Here is a 14,296-nt window from a genome sequence, read left to right as displayed (position 1 = left end):
TCCTCTTCCCCGCCTGCGGCCTCCATGCGTCCAGCTCCCCGCTCCCGGCGCTCCTCTGCGACGTGGGACTCCCAGCCGGGCGCTCCTGCTTCCTCCTCACCGCTTCCTGGATTGGCTTCTGGCACACGGGCCTCGCGCATGCGCATTAGGGCGCGCGCGCGGTCATTGACCCTTTCTTAAAGGGCCAGCACCCAGAAACAGGATATTGCATAGACAGGTACAGGGTATATAAGGGTTCTCTTTCCTGGTGGGCGGGGCCTGTTCTACGTGTTTAGCAAGCTAGTGTTCAGGTCCCCGTATTGCTTTGCCCTGTGCTTTGCCTTGTATTAACCCTGTCCTGTCTCGTAGAGCCTATCCTGCCACACCAGTCGCTCCGAACCAAGTCTATCCCTGGACCCTGACGGTGACTTCGGCGGATGTCCCACCACCTCTGCAGCTCCGCCAGTCTCCAGTCTCTGGCTCCGTTCGGTGACCCGTTCCATCGCTCAGCAGGTTCCGGATCCCGCCTGACCCTATAACCCGGCCTCGGACCCTGAGCCTCGTCACCCGGACTACTGTCCAGAACTCCGTGGGTTCAGCATCATCCATCTTTCCTGCTTCTCTACGGACTGTCCAGCTACCTATAGTGCTCCGGCTGCCGTGCATCAGGACCCTCTGGCGGGGTGACCAGCCTGGCTGCCTTCTCAAGGGAAATCGGTGTACGGTCCAGTGCTTCCACCACCCGGACGTAACAATATTGTATGTCAGGGAGAGTGAATGTCGTAGGACACCCTCTCCCAGGCACAACTTTCGAATCCCGTAGGAGGTCCGGCATACTGAGTGAAATGAGGGAGGGAGTACATGAAGTGCCTTAACTGCATAGCCCTCCATCCCCCCATGGGACTCGGAGGCAAGAGGCCCCGGATATCCGCTAAAGATGGCCAGTCCCCCTCTCTGCCCAGATGGCAAGCTCTGAATCTGCCCTCCTGAACCCAGTCCCTAAAGACAGGGTCCGAGAGACCAGGACGGAAATCCGGATCACCTAGTGTGGGTGACATGGGGGAAGGCACTGGCAAGAGGAGACGTCTGACCTCTCCTCTCGAACAGCATTCCAGAGTGGCGCCAATAGTGGGATGAGATCTCAAAGTGATCGGGGAAAGGTTCAAAACAGAACTATTGTTTTCCATGGGCCGGCATCTGGTATTGCAGCTCAAATTCTGAGTGGCATTATTCTTGGAAAAAAAACCATCAAACTTTTATTCCAATCTTACATAACTCATTTCAATTTACATAGAAATGTTATTTCCGCAGAGGTTTTTCAAAGGCTACATGTAATTTTACAATGAAAGACATTTTATTAAAGGGCTCTACAACAATGTGGACACTCGTACACGTGTGCATTTGTTCTGGCTGTGTAATATAAGAGACTATTTTTCTTTTATTTACTCATAGAATTATGGAAATCACAGGATGGAGAGACGCGTTAATGATCTGCAAATGGTGAACGAATGGAAACAATATTTTAAAAAACAACTCTATTTATTCAGTATCGAGGATCAACCCCAGAAATCCTCCCACTTACAGCGTTGGCTGCTATCAATGAGTTTATTATTCTGAGGCTGAGGAATGTTCTGCCACTCTGAATGCACTTGAGTAAATCATCAAGATCCACTGCTGGCAGCTTCTTTTGCAATTACCAATAACCGATGTCCCAGATTCTCACAAGGAGGTTTTTACTAACATTGCTGAGTGTCATGGTGGCATCAAGATCTGTGGAGACTGCAGATTTTGGTACTCCGTCTGCTAACTTCTCTGATGTCTTTGCTCAGCACAAGCAGACTCGGGTGTCGACCCACAGACATAAGCAGTCTAACAAGAGTTAATCTATGCTGGGCTGGTTGTTAGCCTCCTTTGATCATATACTATGGGGGAGCCAGTCACATTCATTCCCCTCCTATATATGCTGGCTGGACACTTCCTTTAATGCCAGCTATAGCTTCTCTATACTGGTCTGGTGAGTTGTTGTGATCCAGACAATATTATTGGGATGTGACCCTACTAGACTATTTTTTTAGCCTGCACTTTATTAACTGCACTTTGGCGCACAGGTCCCTCTCTCACAGAGAACCCTTTTTATTGACTATTTGTGCACTATTTGGACTGTCTTTAATAAGACTATAATAAAGATATCTTTTATAGGGTTTTTGCAGTTAGCTTTGTTGGCTGCTTATTAGTATCCTTTGATCGCATGCTGTGGGGGAGCCACACATTCACTCCCCTCCTATATATTCCGGCTGGACCCTTACTTTAATGCCAGCTATAGCTTTGCTATATTGGTCTGATGAATAGTTGTAGTCCAGACTTACTGGTAATTGTAGTACTTCACTGCTGTGAGAAGTTGTGATGTTAGCCCTTTTTGTCCTTTTATTGCTGCCTTATTCCTCTTTCTTTTCTCCTTTATTTTTAGTGTTTGTTCCTGTGAGTTTGCATTGTTCGTGAGTTTTGCTTTTTCCCTGTCTGTGTTTATCAAAGCTGCCATCACACTCTTGTCCCTTCCTTCCCTGGGGGAGGAACAGATTAGCTCTGGTCAGGTGAATAGTAAGGCATGGGACTCCAGCGTCTCCACCATCAGGAGTAATCCGGAGGTTAGGGATAGCCTAGGATTCCATAGCGTGAGGGACAGTATAGGAGACCCCTGTGCCTTGATATCCTGCAGTCACATCGTAATACATTTCTGATGAAAACTACCATTAGGTGGAGCTAAAGAGCATCTTGATTTCCAACTCATATGCATCAATGTATCTGTAGTGAGCTCCCCCTAGTGGTGGCTGCAGGATGCCAGATTTTATCATGTACTATGACTTTGTGAAGGTAGATACTTTGATGGTTTGTGCTGAATCAGATGGGAACAAAAACCCCTGTAAAGTATATCTTTTATGTTATGGAATGAAAACTTTTCCTGTTTAACAGGGACAAGATCTTATATCTCTTCATTTCACTCTTGTGGTTGGAAAATGGCACTGAAATTACTGTTGGCACGAAAGTTGTGCCATAGTTCGCAATGTTCTAGTGCGTCCTTGAGCTGCGCCGTTAGAATTACATTATGTTAGTGCCGCATTATTGTTTAGTTTTACATCCCAGACATAAACTACTACAATGGCTTCTTTTTTTTATTCCTACTTTTGTCTAAGAATAATTTCTTTTCGCTCTGATCATCTGAAGTACCTTGTATTTCCCCTGCTACTAATGGAAGAAAAAATATGACTGCGTGCCTTACGTAAAGTGATGAGAGGTCCATAAGGAGATTTTTTTTTTTCAATACATCTTTTATCATTTCAAAGGAAAGAAGCAAAAGATATGTTAATTGCTATTGTAAAAAAATCTAATAAATCAGAAACTGGAAAAATTATTCTCTGCATCTTTAGTCCCATTTTTTTATGTAAAGCCCTTAATCCACTGCAGTTACAATAAATTATTCAATTTTTGCTGCCTTAAAATACCACTAGGAGGAGTTTAAGAGTTACAAGTATATATAACTGTATCAAACCATTGGTGGCTCAACCCCAAAACATCTTTGAGCCTCCACCGTATCTGACTGTAGGTACTGTGTTAATTTTTTTTGTAGGCCTCATTCCATTTTCAGTAATAGTAGATTAATGTGCTTTACCAAAAAACTCTATCTTGGCCTCATCTGTCCACAAGACGCTTTCCCAGAAGGATTCTGGTTACTCATATACATTTTGGCAAACTACAGTCTAGCGTTTTTATGTCTCTGTGTTTCAGCAGTGGGGTCCTCCTGGGTCTCCTCCATAGGAATTCACTTCATTCAAATGTGGATGGATAGTTTGTGCTGCCATTTAGGCATCCTGAGTTTGATTTTGTTTGGAACTTGATTAGGGAGTCTTATCCACCATCTTGACTATCCTGCGTTGCATCAATTTTTCTCTGTCATCCACGTCTAGGGAGATTAACTACAGTGCCATGGGTTGTAAGCCTCTTGATTATATTGCGATCCGTGGACAAGGGAACATCAAGATCTCTGGAGATGGATTTGCAATCTTGAGATTGCTGATATTTTTCAACAACTTTGGTTGTCCGGTCCTGAGACAGTTTTCTTTTCCTCTTTCTATTCTCCGTGCTTAGTGTGGCACACACAGGCACACCATGCAAAGATTGAGTCAACTTCTCCCCTTTTTACCTGGTTTTATTTGTGAGTTTCATATTGCCCACACCTCTTACTTGCCACAGGTGACTTTGAACAATATTTACATGTTTATAACAATTTTGGAAAGTTGGCAACAATTTTGTTAGGCCCATTTTTGGAGTTTTGTGTGATATTATGTCCAATTTTTCCTTTTTTGTCTTTTTTTTTTGCTTGTTGTTCCATTACACACAAAGGAAATAAACATGTATTTGACAAAACTGTGTAATTGGAATAATTTTCTGGGAGAAATATTTCAGTTTTTTTGGAATAATTCAAGGGTGCCAATACTTTCGGCCATGACTGTACTGTATATCATAGTACAAAACAGCTCAGCAGTCTCCAGTACAACTATATTTGCAGCTTTTTATGGTTTCTATTTCTTTTAACGGTTTTAACCTCATGACCACAGCCTTATGCAGAGTCTAAAAATCCACCACCCGTGGGACATTGTCTACAATATTAGACATCTTCCCTATGTACAGTATAAGAAAAATATAGCAGAGCTGAAAAGTGTGCAGAAAAAGACCGCAAAGTAATTACAGAAATGGTTTAACTTTATTACCTAGAAAAAGTATTAAACTTGAAGGGGGGCATCAATTATGTCTAAAGGAAGGGAATTTTTACAGTCATTATTAAAAGGATTCTTTACTGGAAGAGCAGTAAGACTATGGAGCTGTCTGCCAAGGTTGGATGGTGCCCGGTGCAATATCTTCTCTTAAAGGAGTAGTATCCCACATCGAATCCTCAGGATAGGTCATCAATATCAGATTGGTGGGGGTCCCTCACTTATTATCTGCTGGATCCATATACTGTATAATGGCTACTTCCTATTACTGTGGTTCACGTCAATGGGAAAAAAGCTGCAACTACTAGAGCAGCCACTTTGCAGAGTACAGAACTGAGCCGCTTCAGCTCCATACACCATTTACATCCGGCCACCACTGGAGATAACAGCTGATCGGTTCCCAGTATACAAGGTATGCCTTGACGTGGCTACTGGGCAGATATAGAAATGGCCATTTTTGTATGCTAAATATTAGCAGTAATGCATATCTATATTCTTACATTCATGGTTTTCATCCTTTAGCATTTCAGAGTGCAGCTGTCTCTTTTTTTTTGTCATTGTATGACATGTTCAGTTATGCACCTGTTCACATTGCAGTTTTAGGAGTGACGTCACTGTTTTTATCTAGATTAATGGGGTCATGTCTTCTGATCGGGCACCCCTCCCCTACTAGCCACAAGTGATTTTATTTTATTCAATTGACTCCCCCCCCCACCAATACAGAATATGTCAATTAGCATCTGACTTAATTGGGGTTTTGCCTGTGATGACTCAGCATTTGTGTGGGGGTGAACTGTTCTTAATTAGGCCAGAAGTATGGTTCCTTTGTTAAATTAAGAGAAGTTAGCCACTGTTTCCTGTCAGACTAATCGAAGCCCTGTTGTCTGTTAACTGTGTATTGGCTCAACCCCTTTGACTACATAATTCAAAGAAAAATTATGCAATCGAATTGAACTTGCGACCAATGAGAGAGCAGCCATCTCCATCCCATCCTGTAAGACCCAATTCCCAAAATCTCAATTCTAAAGAGTATAAAAGTGTCTTGTTACTGTCACTAGGTGAATATTTTACATGACTTCAGCCTAGGACTATGTTTCCAGCTGCAGGAACACAGAACTGCTTCTCTGTTCAATGCTGAGCCCACTAATTCAATTGGAGAACCTAGATTGGGATAATTCGGTCTCCTGGCTACTTACCTTGCTCTGCTCCATCAGCTTCCTAAGCTTGCCACCATATCCTCTCAGTAGGTGCCCCCCAAAAGCAGGGTGCTGCTGGCTGGGATTGTTGGCCCTGGAAGCCCAAAGGCACAAAGATTCTAATCCCTGGCAGGCCAATGGAAAGGTGAGACTCTGTCGCTTGTACCATCTTGTGTTCTTGTTGGGAATGTACAATATGTTTTGCCTGTTTGCTAACCAATAATGTCTTACCAATTTTCTCGGTCATCTCCCTACATGTAGAGACCAGTGGCAGCCTTTGGACTGGAGCTTCTCATCTGGCTCTTTACATTTATATGGGTTTTGTTTCTCTTGGCACTGAAGTGGTTAAGTGTCATTTTTTTCTCTTGCAGCCTTTCCAAGCAGTTCCTTTCTGAGTGTTTGCAGCTGCACTTACTTTGTAGTCACACCCTTAAGGTTTAAATAGCGGTGCTTCCCAGCAATCCCTACTGACGATACAAAGTCATTTGGTCTCTGGCTTCCTTGGAGGAAGGTTCTGCTGAGGAAGTTTCCTGTGCTCAGGCTATATCCTTTTGGTTGTTTTTTTCCCCCCCTGTTTGTCTTTACTTACCTGGTGTGTTGTTAGTCCAGTGGTGAGGTCTAGTGAACCCCAACTGCCCCTCACTAGTCAGGGCTACTATAGGGTCTTTTGAGGGTCTCAGGTTCCTGTTCGGCGACAGTTGTGAAAACTGTATAGGGACTGGCCAGGAGAGTAGGGACAGCTGTAGGTGAGAATAGGAGGGGCCCTACCAACCCCTCTCACTAGTTCCAGGGCCTCCCGTTGTTTTTGTGTCTCCAGTAACCCCCTTTCTTGTGGGTTTTGCACCATGCCACACCTGGCAAGTGTGACACCAATGCAAAGTTCTCTCACCCTGCTTTGTCTGAGTAGTGTTCTGCCAAAGGGAAGGAGTGCGGGCGTTCAGTGGGATGAGCCCTAGTCTGTGCGGTCTTTCTGAAGACAGCCAGGTGAGCGGACGAGAGCACCCCCTGACCCTCGTGCCTCCGCATTGTCTTCCTCTGGATCAACATTGAAGGTCCACAAGGTCCAGAAATATATAGATTTATGCATTTTTCCCATGTTACTTTAATATTACAACAAGATGGATGTAAAAGGATTTGGACACTTCTGGTCCATTATTCCCAACTCCACAATCAAATATACACGGTTTTCAGAAATGAATGAATTCCCTGTGTTAAAATAACAAGGCAAAAGTGCAGTCGTGTATAAAAACTAAATTAAATTTTGATGAAGGATTCATAAAAATAATAGCATCTCTCTATAGAAGCCCAACACTGACGATCCTATGCCTGGATGCTGGGAGGAGCACAGTTCAGTAGGACCTGCCGAGCCTATAGGGGAAGTCATTATAGGGCTGCGTTGCCTGTCTGTGCACTACATCCCACTGTCAATACCAAGGAAATTCTCATTCCAGCCATGAAATCTGCACTTTGCTGCTCTGGAAGACATTAGGAAGAAGCCAGAATAAGCTGTGCGTGGACATTGTGTTACTTTTCCCAGCGCAGGGGGAGATGAGGGATTACAGGCTGAGATCCAGGCATCACCAACTTACCTCCATACATCATTGTGTTGCTGCAAAGCTGAATGAACATATATTATTGAGAAAGAGAATTTGCAAAGAAGAGTTCAACAGAGAATCTCTTGACATCAAACGGGGGATGTATATACCAGTGTATTTTTATGCATTACGGGATATAGTGGATTATTCAGTGCTGTACCAAGAAGCAAGGTGAATAGTACTCTCAGTCTGCTGCTCCTTATTATACACCAGGTAAGACTTATTATTTGCAAAACTTATGGGGACATGTGGTATTTCACTGAGGCACTGGATAGCTCACTGCAAAAGAGATTTCAGCACCATGGACAGAGCACAGCATATTCAGCACCATGGACAGAGCACAGCATATTCAGCACCATGGACAGAGCATAGCATATTCAGCACCATGGACAGAGCACAGCACATTCAGTACCATGGACAGAGCATAGCATATTCAGCACCATGGACAGAGCACAGCACATTCAGTACCATGGAAAGAGCATAGCATATTCAGTACCATGGACAGAGCACAGCATATTCAGCACCATGGACAGAGCACAGCATATTCAGCACCATGGACAGAGCACAGCATATTCAGCACCATGGACAGAGCTCAGCATATTCAGCACCATGGACAGAGCATAGCATATTCAGCACCATGGACAGAGCACAGCACATTCAGTACCATGGACAGAGCATAGCATATTCAGCACCATGGACAGAGCACAGCACATTCAGTACCATGGACAGAGCATAGCATATTCAGCACCATGGACAGAGCACAGCACATTCAGTACCATGGAAAGAGCATAGCATATTCAGTACCATGGACAGAGCACAGCATATTCAGCACCATGGACAGAGCACAGCATATTCAGCACCATGGACAGAGCACAGCATATTCAGCACCATGGACAGAGCTCAGCATATTCAGCACCATGGACAGAGCACAGCATATTCAGCACCATGGACAGAGCACAGCATATTCAGCACCATGGACAGAGCTCAGCATATTCAGCACCATGGACAGAGCCCAGCACATTCAGCACCATGGACAGAGCCCAGCACATTCAGCACCATGGACAGAGCCCAGCACATTCAGCACCATGGACAGAGCATGATATATTTCATACTATGGACAGAGCATTCAGCACCATGGACAGAGCATAATCTATTCCATGTAATGGACGGAGCATAGCCTATCGAGCACCATGGACACAGCATAGCCTATCTGGCATCATAGACAGCGTAGTCTATCCAGCACCATGGATAGAGCATAGCCTATCTAGCACCATGGATAGAGCATAGCCCATCTAGCACCATGGACAGAGGATAGTCTATCTAGCACCACGGACAGAGGATAGTCTATCTAGCACCATGGACAGGTATAGTCTATCTAGCACCATGGACAGAGGATAGTCTATCTAACACCATGGACAGAGTATAGTCTATCTAGGACCATGGGCAGAGGATAGTCTATCTAGCACCATGAACAGAGCATAGCCTATCCAGAACCATGGACACAGCATAGCCTATCCAGCACCATGGATAGAGCATAGCCTATCTAGCACCATGGACAGAGCAGAGCCTATCTAGCACCATGGACAGAGTATAGCCTATCCAGCACCATGGACAGAGCATAGCCTATCTAGCACCATGGACAGAGCATAGCCTATCCAGCACATGGACAGAGCATAGCCAATCTAACACCATAGACAGAGCATAGCCTATCCAGCACATGGACAAAACATAGCCTATCTAGCACCAGCAACAGAGCATAGTCTATGCAGCATCATGAACAGAGCATTGTCTATTCGACACCATGGACAGAGCATAGCCTATCTGACTTTATGAACAGAGTAGAGTGTATTCAACATTGACAGAGCATAGCTTATCCAACATCATGGACAGAGCATACCTTATTCTGCATCATGGACAGAGCATAGCATATTTATCACCATAGGCAGAGCATAGCCTACCTAGCACCATTGACAGAGCATTATCTATTCTGCACGATGGACAGAGCATAGTATGTTCAGCACCATGGACAGAGCATAGCCTATCCAACACCATGGACAGAGCATAGTATATTCAGCACCAAGGATAGAGCATAGCCTATTTATTTATCCCCAAAGGCAAAGGATAGCTTTTTCAGTGTAATGGACAGAGCGTAGTCTAATAAGCACCATGGACAGAGTATAGCCTTTTCAATGTAATGGACAGAGCATAGCCTATTAAGCACCATGGACAGAGCATTAAATTCTATAGGTAGAGCATAACATATGTAGCACAATGGACAGAGCATAGGTTATTCTGCACCATGGACAGAAAATAGCCTATTTAGCTCTATAGGCAGAGCACAGTATATTCAGCACCATGGACAGGGCATAGTATATTCAGCACCTTGTGTAGAGCATAGCCTGTTTAGAACCATGGACAGACCATAGCCTATTTACCTCTATAGGCAGTGCACAGTATATTCAGCACCATAGATGGAGCATAGCCTATTTAGCTCTATAGGCAGGGCATAGCCTATTTAGGACCATGGACAGAGCATAGCCTATTTAGCACTACAGGAAGAGCACAGTATATTCAGCACTATGGACAGAGTATAGCTTATTTAGGTCTATAGACAGGGCATAGCCATGGGCAGAGTATAGCCTATTCAGCACCATGGACAGGGTATAGCCTATTTAGGACCATGGACAGAGCATAGCCTATTTAGCACTACAGGAAGAGCATAGTATATTCAGCACGATGTACAGAGTATAGCTTATTTAGGTCTATAGGCAGGGCATAGCCTATTCAGCACCATGGACAGGGTATAGCCTATTTAGGACCGAGGACAGAGCATAGCCTATTTGGCACTATAGACAGCAGAAGATCTATTATACCGTACAGTCAGGCTTTGTATGAGCAGGATTCATGAAGATACTATCATTCAGGTTTTTAGCATTGTTTAGGCATAAGTTACTATGTCAAGGGAGGAATTTTGGGTGAAGACTGCTAATGGAGTCTTCATTTAGGATCCAGAGACGGTGCCCCATTAATGCTGTATACCAGTGCCGATATATATCAATGTATATAAGACAAAGAACACACAGACAACATGCTCTCTCCTTGAGTCAGCAATACCCACTGAGCTCATTATTATATTGAAAGAAACTTAATTATTACAGAAGGCACCTTCGTCCTTGAAAATGATACACAGAGTTTATGGGAGTGTCACTCCCCTATTTCTCCCAACAGATGTTCATTAAAACATTCTTTCTATGTGAACATTACTTCTTTAGGACATTCCTACATACTATATGACTGTATGTATGGTGGGAGAAGAATACAGCGGCTCCAGGGTGCAGTTATGTAGTTACTATATTGTGGTGTCAGCACGTTATAGTGTAATATATCCTAAATACTGATATTATAAAGCATTATGTGTGATACTTATTGAATTAACCCTTAATTGCTCACCTCCATAATTTACACATAATATCTTATTTCTAGTGTTTCTCATAATGGGAGATATTTTAGGTGAAGCACAGATTTTCCAGACTTTTTCGGAAGTTTCTGTGTATAGGGAATAGTAGATTATATGGTGAGATGATATAGTAATGCTGTTAGTGGCTATTTATAAGGATTAAAGAGGTCCTGGATGCCAGAGCCTGATAATATACAGTGATCACCCAGAGAATTCAATGGTTCCATGAGAGGTAGATGCTCCATAGTCAAACCTTTACCCCACAGGTCACCCAGGATCTCAGGGTGCACACTGCAAACTATGGAGAATTAGGGGGGCGCACAACTTACCTGTTATTAAAAAATAAAAGTAGCCACCAGAGGGCAGTCTTCACCCTACATGTGACCGACCAGACCAATGCTCGCAAGATTGGCCAATGTAATGTACCTTTGCATTGCTCAGTAGTACGTTGTTCATGCGGTGTCTGAGTGCTTTGTGTTTCAATGTCATATACCACTAACGTAGTGGGATTATGTTCACACTTTGCCTTTTTGCTGCATTTTTTTGCATGTTTTTCCCATTAGTTTTATGAAAATTAAAAGCTGCCTTCTCCAGCACCAGCAAAAGCTAGGAGATTCCAAAAATCCCATGCACACACACATTTGCTTTTTTTTCCTGTCTGAAATGGGAAAACTTCTGCAATTTTGAAAGAAGCAGCAGGTCAATCCTTTCAGCGTGTTTGCAATTTTTTTTTACCATTGAAAGCAATGCGAAAGTGCAAAAGCGCAGCTGCGTTTTTTTGTTGCGTTTTTGCTGCTTTTGTGGTGACAAACTAACTTTATATAAACATGTACTGTAGACAAATGACACCAAAATGCAGCTAAAAACACAAAAAAAGACAAAACACAGCAAAAATAACAAAAAGCAGCAAAAAACCCCAAACCACAGCAAAAAAGCAACAACAAACTGCCAAAAAGCAGCATAAACGTTTTACTGCAGAAAAAAAATCAGGAAAAATGCAGCAAAAAAATACACCAAAAAACGCAGCAAAAGCATAGCAAATAACCCTCAAAAACGCATTAAAAAGCACAGCAATAACACAGTAAAAAAAAAAGCAGCAAAAACACAGCAATAAAAAGCTGCAAAAAAGCCTCAAAAAAGCAGCAAAAACAAAGCAAAACTGCTTTTTTTAAGCTGTTTTTTTTCTGCAAAGAGAGCAGGTTTTACTGCAGAAAAAAAAAATCAGCAAAAATGTAGTAAAAAATACACCAAATAACGCAGCAGAAGCATAGCAGGTAAACAGCAAATACGCAGAAAAAAACAGCAAAAAAGCATCAAAAACAGAAAAAAACACAACAAAACACTGCAAGAAAGCCTCAAAAACACAGCAAAAATGCAGCAAAACCTATTTTTTTTAAACTGCCTTTTTACTGCCAAGAGAGTAGTTTTTGCTGCAGAAAAAAAATCAACAAAAATGCAGCAAAAAAACACTGCAAAACAATACTGCAAAAAGCAGCAAAAACACAGCAAAAAAAACAACAAACAGCCAAAAAGCAGCAAAAAGTCTGCAAAACGTCTTTTTTTGAAGTTGCTTTTTTACTGCCAAGAGAGCAGGTTTTGCTGCAGAAAAAAAAAATCACAAAAATGCAGCATGTGAACATAGCCTTAAAGGGTTTTTTCCTTAAAATGGGTGTTCCGCTTTTGGAAAACCCATTTTATAACAATCTATTAAGGAATTCTGAGCGTGTCTGGAGAGGGGGGGTCCTGGCTCAGTTCCCTCATCTAAAAAGTGGGTGCAGAGAATCTGTTGTTCCAGAAGACCATGAATTTCACACAGACTATTTCAATGAGAGCAGGGGAGTACATATCATTGGTGCAACATGTGCAGCCGCACAGGGACCCTAGAGATAAGGGGGGGGGGGGGCATTTCTATGGCACTGTAGAGGGCACAATCATCTTTGTTGCACAGAGACCTTTCCAGCCCATGTCCGCCCTTGAATGGGAGCCATGTAATGCTCTCTTCCCCCTGCAGAGGCGCTATAGCAGATCTCAACTAGATGTGATCACTGCACACAGTAATGATGCACCAAGGATACCATTCTAACAAAAGGAGATTTTCCAAATTTGGCAACCCTTTAATTTCCCATCTGATTACATATGAGGATATGCAATCATTTAATGATCTGAGACCCTTCCCATCCTGCAAATGAAGGAAACGTATTGTTAGTTTTATCCCCTTTAATGTTATACTTGCTCAGTAGCACTCCTGTCCTGGCCACCCGCTATGCAGAAAACTGCATCCAACCCAATTTACCTGCATAGAGCTGTGCTGCGCAGCAGGTGACCAGAGCGACCCTCTGCAGTAAAGGGGTGCTCTATATTGTCAGAATCAATGAGGCTGTGGAGGACACAGAAATGGGCCCCTGTACAAGAACATTGTATGGGCCATTTTGCAGTCCAATAGTTTTGTCTATGAGAAAAGCTGCTTGTTGGAGGTAGAAGTGGTCTCCTTACTTCTTGGACCATTGTGCTGTGGCACAAGGTCCCATAGATCAGTCCAATAGATAGATGGTGCAACACTTTGCAGTAAAGGAGTGCAGTGCTCTATAGTATCAGAATCAATGAGGCTGTGGCGGACATAGAATAGGACCCCTGTGTCCTTTATGGGCCCTTAGCAGTCCAATTGGTTTGTATATGAGATAAGCTGCTTGTTGGAGGTGAAAGTGGTCTCCTTAGTTCTTGGACCATTATGCTGCGGCACAAGGTCCCATAGATCAGTCCAATAGATAGATGGCACAATACTGTGCAGTAAAGGGGTGCAGTGCTCTATAGTATCAGAATCAATGAGGCTATGGCAGACACAGAATAGAGCCCCTGTGTCTTTTATGGGCCCTTAGCAGTCCAATAGTTCTGTATATAAGAGAAGCTGCTTGTTGGAGCTGGATATGGCCTCCTTACTTCTTGGACCATTGTGCTGCGGCACAAGGTCCCATAGATCAGTCCCATAGATAGATGGTGCAACACTGTGCAGTAAAGGGGTGCAGTGCTTTATAGTATTAGAATCAATGAGGCCGTGGCGGACACAGAATAGGGCCCCTATGTCCTTTATGGGCCCTTTGCAGTCCAATTGTTTTGTCTATGAGAGAAGCTGATTGTTGGAGGTGGAAGTGGCCTCCTTACTTCTTGGACCATTGTGCTGCGGCACAAGGTCCCATAGATCAGTCCAATAGATAGATGGTGCAACACTGTGCAGTAAAGGGGTGCAGTGCTTTATAGTATTAGAATCAATGAGGCCGTGGCGGACACAGAATAGGGCCCCTA

At 43.4% G+C, this 14,296-nt stretch overlaps 1 protein-coding gene across 1 annotated transcript in view; it reads left to right on the top strand.

Moving 5' to 3' along the window:
- The first annotated feature begins 7,426 nt into the window (after positions 1–7,426).
- Positions 7,427–14,296, top strand: part of LOC142245424 (QRFP-like peptide receptor) — a 54,566-nt gene continuing 47,696 nt past the window's right edge. The window contains exon 1 of the mRNA XM_075318115.1: positions 7,427–7,752. The gene's annotated coding sequence lies outside the window, so the exon portion shown is untranslated. The remainder of the gene's footprint in view (positions 7,753–14,296) is intronic.

Source organism: Anomaloglossus baeobatrachus, chromosome 7, assembly GCF_048569485.1.
Source record: "Anomaloglossus baeobatrachus isolate aAnoBae1 chromosome 7, aAnoBae1.hap1, whole genome shotgun sequence".
NCBI classification, from domain to species: Eukaryota; Metazoa; Chordata; class Amphibia; order Anura; family Aromobatidae; genus Anomaloglossus; species Anomaloglossus baeobatrachus.
Note: the sequence above shows the minus strand (reverse complement) of the source record. Positions and strands in the feature narration are given on the sequence as shown.